This window comes from Pleurodeles waltl, chromosome 3_1, assembly GCF_031143425.1.
Source record: "Pleurodeles waltl isolate 20211129_DDA chromosome 3_1, aPleWal1.hap1.20221129, whole genome shotgun sequence".
Lineage (NCBI taxonomy): Eukaryota > Metazoa > Chordata > Amphibia > Caudata > Salamandridae > Pleurodeles > Pleurodeles waltl.
This window is the reverse complement of record NC_090440.1, coordinates 914,368,784-914,382,163: the sequence shown is the minus strand read 5'-3', so window position 1 is coordinate 914,382,163 and position 13,380 is coordinate 914,368,784.

The following is a 13,380-nucleotide window of genomic DNA, read 5'->3' as shown; positions in this document are numbered from 1 at the left end:
TGCCCTGGACCTGTGCCCCACCTCTCTGCTGGCACCTGCCTGACTTGGCCATGCTCAGATCCAGTGGGCCCTCCCTCCCCATGCCCCCCGGTAATGCAGCAGTCCCCCAGACCTTGCATGGCCCTCTTTTTCCAAATCAGTGGGCCTCCCCCCATCAGATTCTTTGGTACTCTCAGTGCTGACCCCAGCTTCCTCAGTTGCTGGGGTCATATGGAGGCTATTACACCCCCCAGACAGTTTTGCCCCCCTCACACCAGGAGAAGCATTCCTCCCCCTCCTTTCCTTACCTTTCTGGGCACTTTTACCTTTGGGCAAGCTGCACGCTGCGATTGCAGCCAGTACACCACGCAACGTGACCAGGTCCGGTCTCTCCTCAAGCACTCAGGGATGCAAAAGGTCCACATGCCCGAATGCACCTAAAGTTATGAGCACGGCCCACACCGTGTCCTGGTCGGGCCATGTGTCCATGCGCTGCATGACACTTGCAGCCTTGCCCAGTCACTGCACTGTGATCGTCAATCAAATTTCGCAGAGCTCCGTCAAAAGCTTTGACCTTTCTTTCTCCATGAGCAGGAAGAGGATGTCATCTCCTCTCCCAGCTCATTTAACCCCCACCTTACCCATGTGAACTCCCACCCATCCCCACATAGCCAATCCTGTCATCCCTCTGTCTCCCACAAAACTTCCCAGGGAAAGACTAGTCTGCGGCTAGCTTTCTCCTGGACCATACATTCTGTGAACCACAGAGACTGCGTTAAGGCCGTAAGGAAGCTCTTCTGTAAGTTTGCTGAATCTAATTTTAGTGTTTTCTTCTAACAACCATTTGATTACATGTTGTAAAATCTGGTAACCCTAGTTGCTCACACTAGGAGGAATTAATTTTTTCAAGCCAAGAGGAAATCCACACCCTAAATATTTACATTGTGGAAGTTTGGAAAATAAACATATAAAACCGGAACAAGATCAGCATAAGAGTCTGGCTTATGAGCTATTAGCAACTGTACACCCCAAGTCAGTAAAACAGGCATATCTTTTATTCCCCAAAGTGCTGATTTTCTAATTGAAAACATGAAATAGTAGCCTAAGAAAGCATCCATTGTTTGAATGACAGCGGCGATACAGATCTGTGCTGCTTTATCAGGCTTTCACAGAAAGGAGTGCGTCAAAAAAGGCCTGGTGGTGCCTAGAAATGGATGAACCACTGACAACTCAAGCCAGTTGTCAGTCTTTGGCTCAGCTCAAGTTGCTCTTGGACCCTTAAGCTGAGCTTTCATGTTGATTCAGCCTATCACTCAAACTCGAACCTCATGTGCCAAGAATTAATGACAAAGGGCCTGATAAAGGTATTGGCGGTTGGATCACTCTGTCGCAATGGTAACGGAAATCCTGTCACCAAAATCGAAATCCCAGAGGACATAATGGGATTTAGATTGCGGTGGACAGGATATCTGACATCGTTGTGACGGATTAACCTGTCTGTCAATATCTAAATCACACCCAAAGTATCAACCTTTTGATGTAAAATAGGAGACAGAGGAAGACAGACCAATCTACTGGCTGAATAGTACAATGTGGGACCAGAAACAATGGGATTAATCACAGGTTCCCTGCTTGACCAAATTGTGTGATCCTGAGCAAGTATTTTAATTCACTGAGGCTCATTTTTTTATTATTGCATATGAGAGCGCCTTGAACTACAGGTTAAGGAAGTGTGCTGTACATGCAGAAACTTCTCTTCTGTTTTATTGTATATTATAATGTCGCTCTATGTATTTTAAGAATATGTCCACATATAGGATGTACATGACAACAGACTTGGCTCTCAGTTCACCAATTTATTTGTCGAAATGACGTCTGATAGTCGGAGCTATACTCAAACACACCCAAAGGGAGGAGAGGACTGGTGACCAGACATCTCTTCCGGTCAGAGAATAGGGGCAACTCACTTGCGCAGGAACATGAAGGAGGAAGGATGTACCTGCACTTGTGCTGGGAGTTATCAGAAGAAGAATAAAGAACTGCATGCACACCCTTACCAGTCTCTGGATGGTTTCTTTGGGGCTTGGGCACAGGGATATGACATCTGGCAACAACAGAGGTGAGCCATACACCATGACGTACCCGTACAACATATTCGCCGAGTGGCACTGTAGTGGTGCGTGAGAAGCACTCTGCTACACGACAGGCCCCCTGGTTCAACAAAGGATTCACAAAGAAGCGATAAGCACAGCTGGCCCTGCATTGATGCTCGAACGTCCCGAGTTAATCTCTAGCCCATACGAGATCTCGAGAGAGAGAGAGTGATTCCTACTGGAGGCCATCTTTAAGTCAGACAGAGCAGCCAATGGGCTGTGTTGAAGCCCTGGCAGCCATCTGAAAGTCAGGCAGCCCCTGGGTGAGCTAATGACAGTGACACAATATCACAGACAAGATCAAAGAAAATACAGACTACTAAAGAAAGACACTGTACTAGAGAGAAAACAGCAGAAAAGAACTCCAGCAAAATAACCACATAAACTGCAATAACTGGAACAACAACAAAAAAGTACGACTGCAAGAACTTACATGAGGGACTACAGCAGAAAGAACTCCTGCAATCTAACAGCAGTTAACTGCAGTCACCGGGACCCCAATTACAACTGCAGCAACATATGCTGTGTCTGTGGCCAGATGATGCAACCATGACCGAAAGCGTGATTTTCAGATGCCCATTGCCTTTTCACCTCTCTGACTCTCAAACAAAAGGTGCTCGCTGGGAGAAATGGATCAGGCATTTGAACACTAATTGTGTACTACCTGTAAAAATCACATGGATGAACAGGCCAGGATCCTATTCCTAAACCTAGCTGGTGATGATATTGAAGACCTGGAATGACTTTCCTGTCTGACTCAATCACTACGTACAAAGGGCTGATAAAGTAGCTCACAGATAGCTTTGACCCCCAGCGAAACGCTTATTTTGAACATTACACGATCAAAACGGCATGCCAACAAGCAGATGAATCCCTCGACGATTTTTAAACCCGCCTGCACAAACCAATCGCCTACTGCAAACTTGACAAATTCGACAATGAGGCAGCAGTAAGGCTGCACATCATCAAAGGATGTCACACAAAAATACTGAAGGAAACGTACACACTGGACAAAATATTGTCAATGGCACAGTGGTCAGGGGCCAGAGCCACATCACATGCCATCCAAATGGAAAATGGGAATATGTGGACCATTGAATAGGCTCATCACATGTCCGGGAGCAACAGGAGGCATGACAAGCCATTGCTGCCTCTGAAAGAGAAACACAAACGGACATTTTATAACTGCTGCCTGGTGTACACGCAAGCTAGTGGCTGCCCGGCCATGGAACATAATTGTCAGAAATGAAATGCAACAATCAATTTGTAAGGATCTGTATGGATGGACACATCAAAGCAGAAAGAAGGTGACATGTCTGACCACAAATAACACTGATTCGACATGCACAACACGTGGAGGTGATGAAGCTGGAATGAAGGTTTTACATTTATTAGCGCATAAACGTAGTGCTGCAATAATCATGTGTGACTTTAACCGAACTAATAAAGATTGTACGGGGACAACATGTGCCCTCAGAGTAGTTTGCCAACATTTATAAGCGTGCTTTATATAACGTGGTGTATTAGAATTGCACTAATCCGATATAATCATAAACGTGTGCTACGATTTGCTTGTTTGAAATGTTTTAGCTTAGCATAACTTTAGCGGAGGCTTCGGCCTAGTTGCCTGGTCTCACGGTTTAGATGCTCGTATTTTTCCAATGTGCTAATAAATGTGTATTTTTGCTTGAAGCTGTACTTTTCCACTGAGATCGTTCACATGCTTATCTTAAGGTTTCGTGCCAGCCTGGCATTTTTCTCTTTGCTCCAAGGTCAATCTGCAGGTGCGGACAATGGAGGCTCTGAAAGTGAGTTAATTGGTATAAAATGTTGCAACTTGCGTACCCGTCTCCAAGGATAATGTATGCTTAAGTAAAAGCTTGAGAACTGTTGTTTTTGATTGGACAATTTGAAGCCAACCTATGAACCCTCCAATGGAAGACCCTACTGGATTTGAACTGTTGTCTATTTAAACCAGGTGCACGAGAAGAAAGTAGCCATTGCAGCCATTACAGCCATTACCAGCCCGATATCTGCCATTTTGCAGGACATTGCAGTTATGGCCCACCTTGCTGCGACGCCATTTTGAAAGCGACTTTGATGCTTTCTCTAATCGAGAGAAAGAGACTTTAAATGATTCTTGCCCTAGAGACTTTAACTTTGATCCCTTGCATGAAGTAGTAGTTTTATCTTGCCGCCGTGAGGCAATTGCCCCGTCCACCTTGCCCCCTTTGCCCCGTCCAATGCTGATCGAGAAACGGTACCCGTGAGACGAAGACTTCCTTGTATGCTGATCGTAATTGGTAAATATGAAAGGAAATTGTAAAATTGCATTGTGTTTCTTTTAGGTAACCAACTGCTGATTTTGATAAGATCCCTAGTTAGGAGTTTTCCAAATTAATGTTGCTAAATTGTTTTTGCATGAAGTCCCACATGCCGATGCTAATTTGAGGTTAGATGAGGATTCCTTTGGTTGCACGATGCAATTTGAGACCTTGTTATGCTGACTAAATGTATGCAATTAGTTCATTACAGATTATAGTATTAGTGATTTGCATTGCTATTATCGAATGCCTTGTTATTCAAATGCTGCATAGATTGCACCTGTTTCGCCGTTATGGACAGCTATTAATGTTCATTTACGTTTATCATTTGGTGTTGAGACACATCTATATTGTGCTAGCTTTGATAATATAGGGAAATAAATTCACTAACTTTGAATAAACTGGTGTGGTTATTCCTGACTGAAAGGTCAGGGTTCGCCGAAATGTACTCTGGATTAATTGTTAAGTGTTATGTTGATCAGGGCATTGCTTATGTTCGCTATTGATTATCGATTTGACTAAATTGACTGATCTCTGGTGAAGAGAGTCCCACTTAGCCAAAAGATTCATCGGCCTAAAGAGCGTCCAAAGTACGGGTAAAATTATCTGTACGGATCGCTCTATCAGTAGATGGTAGCAGAGGATGGTTTCGCCTTTTGGGACTCCGTACCGTTAAAGTACATGGTGTTGAATTAATGGTTATGCCCTTTGAGACCCCATTCGAGAAGTTGAATTAGATTTTTCTTGGGTAAAATAGATTGACAGAATGATGATGGGCTAAGTCCATCGCGACTTTCCCGGGATCTCGGAGCTTGCGAATGAAGAGAATGGAGGTGTGACATCGGCGTTGGCGGTACTGGTGATGGTATGAGTGAAGTTAGGGTTTTGCGCTTGCACAGCTTATTGCCGCAGATTGTGTGAAAAGGTTGCGAGGATTTTAGAGAATAGCGGAGGTGCGACTCCGAGTGTATCAGTAGGGAAGTCGTCGAACTTCATAGAAAATAGCGGAGGTGCGACTCCGAGTGTGAGAGTAGGGAAGTCGTCGAACTTCATGTGCGTGTGGCGCTTTGTGCAGAAAAAGGTCCACGTGGTTGTTGTTGTTGAGACGGGCCCTGCGAGGTCAAGAGACTCCGGAGTATGTTGTTTTATGTTGTGGTCTGGGCGGTTTAGTAGGTTGATCGGGCGTGGTCAACGAGTCGGTACGTGTGTTAAGGGAGTGAAAGAAACTTCGACTTCGGGCTTTGACAAAATTCTAAGTGCACTAGAATAGATCACTGACAAGTTGAGAGTAGGTCTGCGGGTCAGATTTGCTTGCGAAAGTGGGGACCGAGAAAGATGGAATAACTGCCGAGGCTAGTGAAAAATCCCTAAGGTCCTGAAGCGATTGTGTTACCCTTCCTGTAGTAAACCGACAGATCTGTTTTATTATTATTTGGTTGCTCGCGATACATGCCAGAAGTTGTTACGAGAGGAGCTGAGTGAAGGAGGACTAGCCGCGAGGCTTTGTCAGCCGCAGAGTGTGTGAGTGTGACGTCACTAGGAGCCGCGTTGGGATAGGTTGGTTGGTGAGAAGGGTCGCGCACGGATTGGACGCAGTCCGTGGGGCTCGATTGGAAGGGGAAAAGCAAGCGAAGAGTATTCCGGGAATTAAAGTCACCTATTGATTACAAACTTTGTGAAATAAAAGACGAGAAAATGAAATTTTTTAAAGCATTAAGGAGTGCGATGAAGGGGAGTCTTACATTAAAGCGAGCGTCGGAGAGGAGACGCCGCCCGAAGGCACACCAGCTTACATTGTAATGGAGGAAAAGGGGGTAGCTCCGTGCCTTTGGCTAAAGCAATGGCACAAGTTGACAGAGAAACATGGGAGCGTAGCATTCCCGATCCATGGGACATTCAATATAAGGATCCTAGAGAATTTGAGATTCGCGATGTACGACATGAAGGTACCTCCAAGGCCAGCACAGTTTGAGGCTCTAGCGATTTGGGAACTGATGGCTAGACAGCAACAGCAAAATAAGTTTGAGACCAGGATAAGAAAGGTAGAAAAGACACTAGCGGACGCTAGGTGGGATAATGCACAGAAGGTGTGGAGGTCAGATGTATTGCAGGGGATAAAATTGTTCCCCGCAATTACTAAGGAAGAAGAGGAGACAGGTAAGAAAGCTACCTGTAAGACAAACAGGAGGTGTTCCAAGGATAGAGAGGACGAGGAAAAGTTGAGAAGAGAAGAGGAGTTAGAGGATGAGGAGTTAATTATGCAATTGCTGAACGACCGTCCACCACCTTATGCAGAGAGTGGACAAGGTCCAAGTACCAGTTCTGCCCCTCCGGCACCGGTACAGAACAGTGAAACTCAGAGTTCAGGAGCATCATCGGGGTCTAAGGACCCGAGTTTACTGTTCACCCCGCAGATACCGCAGGTTAGGAGAATATATCCAGATGTGCCCACGTTGAAACCAGCAGAAAATTATCAGCCACAGATCCCAGGGTACTACAGCAGTGACAACAGTGCAGGAATGATTCTAGATCCAACCGTAAGGGGAGTACAGAATGGTCACAACCCGACATTGGCACAAGCCGAATCAACCCAGTTTTTGATGCCTCAAAAGCAGATGCAGGGGGGGACAGCACATGCTCAGATGACGGGGAGTCAGATGGGCATGCCGGCAATGATGACCCATAGTGTGGGAATGAACATGTCTCAGAACATGGGAAATGGACAAAACCCAGATGCGATATCGCTACCCATTACTGTAGGTCCACCGGTACCTTTGTACAGTCAGCCTAACTTAGGTATGAGCGGTCAGGGATCAATGCTGCAGAATGGGACAGAAAGGAGGTGCATAGAAAACACTCCAGGGATAACTCCGATAGCGGCTCAGCCAAATGGATCTGGGTCCTTGATGGAGTTTAGTCCCATATGTGCTCAGTCAACACTGGTGAGGTCGAGTCCCCCACTGGTGATACCGCTGTCATCGAATACTGAAAAGTTGCCGCAACCATCAATGGCAGTCGATGTGAATGCTACACTGATGGGGTTGAATGCGCAACAGCTGACACAGTGGTTTAACAGTCTGAATTCCACACAAAGCTCAGCCAGTGGGAAGGGAGAAGACTATCTGAATAGGGTCAGGTTGAACATGGAAGCACAAGAATTGGTGGAAGGGAGTATGGGTGTGAATAGGTTAGAGTCCTACTCGGAAGAAGAGCTGAGATATCTATGTCCCAGGATTACGAGAGAAGTGAATAAGGTACATAAAAGCTTGCAGGAAATAGCTGACAAAAACGGGGTTGATATAGACAAGACAAAACACTTGAGCAGGAGCTATAGGTTGGATTTCGGGACCACAGATTTTGAACACATGAGGTCAGCAGGCATGAAGGCCCACCTTAGAGAATTGCTGCAGAGTGCACAAGTGTGGAGGTGTTTAGACAAATGGGAAAGCAGATGGGTAAAGAGAAAGGAAAAGAGGAAAGACAGTGTCTCAGAGCTCAACGAGAAAAGACCACAGAGTAGTGATGCAGTAACCATGTTACCAATGAGGGAGACAGCAGGGGGAAAATTAATACATGTACCATGGCACAGAAGCGACATTCAGTCTTTTACGGATGATTTTCCCAAACTGAGAGAGAAACCGATTGAATGGTATCAAAAGACTGATAGGTTTGTGAAGCTTGCAAAATGTCTCTGGGAAGACCTAAATACTCTCTTTGAGATTGTGGTTCCGGCAGATTTGTGGGAGGATTGCAAAAGAGCTGTAGGTTGGCCGACAAGTGAACCAGAGAGAGACAGGGATACGGGTGCACCATCACCTATGGTGATGAGCCTGTACTATAAGGTGATTGAGCATTTGAAGACGAAGGTGGCCGCGAAAAACGTGGATTGGCAGAAGATAGATCGAACTGCCCAAGAGGCTAAAGGGTCGATTCATAGTTAATATGAGAGGTTGTTGAAGGCGTTCAAGAACTACAGTGGCACGGAAACAATAGAGGCGAAGGACATGCTCCATTTTGTGTTTAGATTTGTGGAAGGGCTGAGACCAGAGATAAGTCAAATGATAAAGTCGCATTTGATTTGTTGGCAATCGAAACCTATTGATGAGGTGTTGAATTATGCGAAATACTGTAGCGACGAAATTGAAGTGAAACGGAAAAGGTTGAAGGAGAAAGTGATGATGATGCAACTTAAAGCAGCTCAGACAGGTCTGCAAGGCTTGCAAGGGTTGCAAGGGTTCCAACAGCAGGTACCGCAACCGCAGCCGCAGTTGCAGGGAAATATGATGTTTCAGCCACAGGCGAGAGGCAGAGGCAGAGGAGGTTTTGGGAATAATGGTCCGGATTTGAACACTGTTGTGACTCCGAATGGTGTGCAGGCATTGAAAAAGGTGATGCCGTGTCACGTGTGCGGAATTGTCGGACATTGGAAACGCGAGTGCCCGATGGTGGTGCAGGAAGGTGCAGGTGTTGGTCAGCAAAACAATGATGTCAATGCATTTCAGACAATGAGGGGACCGAAAATGAGAGGTCCAAACCCAAATTTTCAGACCGTAAATCAGTTGCAGGGATTACAACCTATGCAGCCGCAGCAGATGCAGATGCCCCGTATGCAGATGACGCAAATGCAGCCAATGCAACAGCAGTTTCCCATGGTACCTAATCAGCAAATGCAAATACCATTGGCACCAATGAGTCAGCAGCAAGTGATGGTTCCTCCACAGGTCTCGGGTCAGGTAATGAATACAAATGGCACCGTACAACAGTTCCCATTACACAGTGAGAGTGGAATAAACAATGTGTGGGAGAGTGAAAGTTCAGGAGAGGAAGGAGATTGTGTGCTTGCAGCATCCTTGGAAGTTGACCAAAAGGGTCCGTACGTGGAGGGAAGAGTAATGGGTCATCGTGTCTCATTCTTGGTTGACACAGGAGCCACACGTTCAACTGTTAAGAGCATTAAAGTACCAAATTTGCCACTCTCAGGGAGAACAGTTCAAGTGGTGGGAGTAGCAAACAGGCACCTGACGAACCCAATTACAGATCCGGTACCAGTCAGCATCGGTAACTATCAAGGGTTACATCAGTTTGTGGTATGTGACTCAAGCCTGATAGCACTGTTAGGGAGAGACTTATTGTGCAAGTTGGGATGTTCGATTATGTGTTCGAACGAGGGAATTAAAATTCAGACGAGCAGTGATGGGGAAGAAGAGGACAGTGTAGAGGGGGATGAGATGGAAACTGTTGATGAAGAGTATCCTCTGATTTGTCTTCTCCCGATGATAACTGAAGAAGATATTCCAGCTGAATTACGGGAAAAAGTCGGAAAGGAAGTGTGGGATATGACAGGGAAAGAGGTGGGATTGATGAAAGGAGTGGAACCAGTGAAAGTGACTGTAAAACCCAATGCAACCTTTCCCCAGACCCCACAATACCACATGGCACAAGACACCCTCATGAAAGTTGCCCAACTCATTGACGAATTTGTAAAGCAGGGAGTACTGAAAGAAGTGTTAAGCAGTCCATGTAATTCACCAATCATGAGACTAATAAAGCCAAGTGGAAAGGTCCGAATTGTGCAGGACTTGAGGAAAATAAATGACATCATAGTCAAGTGTTGCCCTGACGTACCAAATCCAGCTGTGATAATGTTTCAAGTCCCTTGCGATGCCGAGTGGTTCTCAGTCATCGACTTGTCACAAGCATTCTTTTCGGTGCCTCTTCATGAGGACAGCCAATTTCTCTTTTGTTTCAAATTCTTAGACAGAGTGTACAGTTGGTGTCGAATTCCTCAAGGGTTTTCTGAATCACCGTCAATCTTCAATCAGATTCTAAAGAAAGATTTGGAAGCATTAGAATTGCCATTCGAGTCAACCCTAGTACAGTACATTGATGACTTACTGATTGCATCAAAGACAGAAAGTGGCTGCACAGCTGATACCATTGCTCTGTTGAACCATTTGGGAAGGAATGGACATAAGGTGTCTCCTTCCAAATTGCAGTTCTGTCAGAAGAAAGTGAAATACTTGGGTCACCAGATAGAGAAAGGGTCACGGAGAATAATGAAGGAAAGAATAACAAGCGTACTTCAAATGAGTCCACCAAAGACAAGGAGGGAGGTGAAGAAGTTTTTGGGGATGGTGAGCTATTGTCGCCAGTGGATTCCCAACTTCTCAACTCTAGCAAAGCCTTTACTGAAGCTGACCCAGAAGGATGCCTTGGATCAAATTGAGTTGAAAGGAGATGAGATGGATGCTTTCATTGAGTTGAAAGAATGCATGTGTAGGGCTCCAGCTTTAGGTATGCCTGATTACACAAAGCCTTTCACATTGTTTTGTCATGAACGTGATGCATGTTCTTTGTCTGTCTTGTCTCAAGCCCATGGTGGCATAAACAGACCAGTAGCGTATTTTTCAGCTACTTTGGATCCGGTCGCAGCAGCACTTCCAGGGTGTTTGCGCGCCGTAGCAGCAGTTGGTATCAGCCTCACTCAGAGTGAAGGAATAGTGATGGGACACCCAGTAACAGTCATGGTCCCTCACTCAGTTGAGATACTTTTGACCCGCTCCCGAACGCAACTCATGACTGGAGCAAGACTCACAAGGTATGAAACGATAATTCTGGGCTCACCGAATGTGCAGCTGAAAAGGTGCACTACGTTGAATCCAGCAACCTTGCTTCCTGGAGAAAATGCTGAAATTGAGAACGCTGAAGACGTCGAGCATGACTGCCTTCAGGTGACTGAATTTTGCACAAAACCTCGACCTGACATTAAGGATACTAAGCTTGATGAAAATGACCAAATTGTTTTCGTTGATGGTTCATGTCTAAGAGATGGAATGGGAATTTTGAAAGCAGGATATGCTGTATGTACTGTAACAGGTGTCTTGGAAGCGTCCTGGCTTCAAGGAGTCTACTCTGCACAAGTAGCAGAACTTGTAGCCCTTACAAGAGCATGTCAACTGTCTGCATTGATGAAAGTCACCATTTACACTGATAGTCAGTACGGGTTTGGAATTGTGCACGACTTTGGACAACTATGGTCACAGAGAGGTTTCCTGACTTCTTCAGGATCCCCAGTGAAAAACGGGGAGAGAATAAGGGAATTGTTACACGCCATTCAAATGCCAGCCGAAGTTGCAGTGGTAAAGTGTAGTGCTCATACAAAAGGACAGGACTATGTTTCTCTGGGGAATGCATATGCGGATCAAGTCGCAAGATTTTGTGCCTTGAACTGTATATTACTCAGAGATGAATGGAATTCGATAAGTGAACCAGAACTCGAACCAGCTGAAGCATTTGCCTTGAAGGTCGTAGATACAATAGATGAATTAAAAGCATTACAGAATAACGTCAGGGAGGATGAAAGAGATTCCTGGATTAAATCACAATGTATAAAGAGACCAGACGAGTTATGGGTTTCAAAGGAGGGAAAATTTGTTTTGCCAAATAGTCTCTTATCACAGCTTGCGCGGTTCTATCATGGGCAAGCTCACCTAGGGAGAGATGCCATGATAAGATTGTTCAAAACTGATTGGTTTAACCCCAGATTTCGTCAAGCTGCAGAAGCAGTTTGCCATCGATGTGTCACTTGCCAGCAGATGAACCCAGGAAAGGGAACAGTTGTGAACGCGAGCCACATTGGCAGGGCCAGTGGCCCATTTAGTAGGATGCAGATGGACTTCATTGAGATGCCTGTGCATGGAGGTCTAAAGTATGTATAGGTGATTGTGTGCATTTTTAGTCACTGGATTGAGGCATACCCCACACGTAGAGATGACAGCCTTACAGTTGCAAAGCTATTGTTGAGAGAGTTGATACCACGTTTCGGATTCCCGATCTCTTTAGAATCAGATAGGGGAAGTCACTTCAATAACGAGGTGATAAAGTTACTTTGCGAAGCGCTGAACATTGAGCAAAAACTGCATTGTAGCTATCGCCCTGAAGCATCAGGACTGGTGGAGCAGATGAATGGTACACTGAAATCAAGAATGGCGAAAATATGTGCATCGACAAATTTGAAATGGCCTGACGCATTGCCCTTGGTGCTAATGTCAATGAGAAACACCCCTGATAGAAAGACTGGATTGTCTCCGCACGAAATTCTCATGGGCAGGGCTATGAGACTTCCTGCAGTTCCCGCAAACGCGCTTTTGAATATTACAGATGATATGGTGTTAGACTACTGCAAGGGTCTGGCTGACGTGGTTCGCTCTTTCTCGCACCAGGTGGAAGCGACCACCTTGCCACCGATCCAAGGTCCAGGACACGCACTGAAAGCAGGTGACTGGGTCGTGGTAAAGAAGCACGTGAGGAAGTCGTGTCTGGAACCCCGTTGGAAAGGCCCTTTCCAAGTGATCCTGACAACCACTACCGCTGTGAAGTGTGCGGGGGTTCCCAACTGGATTCACGCCAGTCACACAAAGAAAGTGTTGTGTCCCACAGATGAGGAAGTTGAAGCGCTGAAACTGCCAGTGCCTGATAAAACAGTGCTGAGTGCTGAGACAGAGCAAAACCGAACTGAAAGCGAACAGGCAGGAACAGAAGAGAGGGAAACATTCTCTGAGGACGAAGCAACAGACTCACTTGGGGAAGACCAAGGAGAAACATCAGACAGCGACGAAGCAGCTGAAGGTGACAAAGAACCTGAAACAGCTGAGGGTAGCAAAGAGCCTGAAGCATCTGAAGGTGACAAAGAACCTGAAGCAGCTGAAAGTGATAAAGAGCCTGACGAAAGTAACGGTGACGAAGGGCTCGAAAGAGGTGAAAAAGCAGGAGAGCCTGATCAGAGGAGGGATTTCCCAGAAGCAGACGATACAGAAAAAGAAAAAGAGAACGTGATTGATTCCCCAGAGGGAGGGGACAGGGCAGAACAGAACGAAACAGTTCAAGCTTCTACAGAAAAGGTCGCAGGTCCATCAAATGGACAT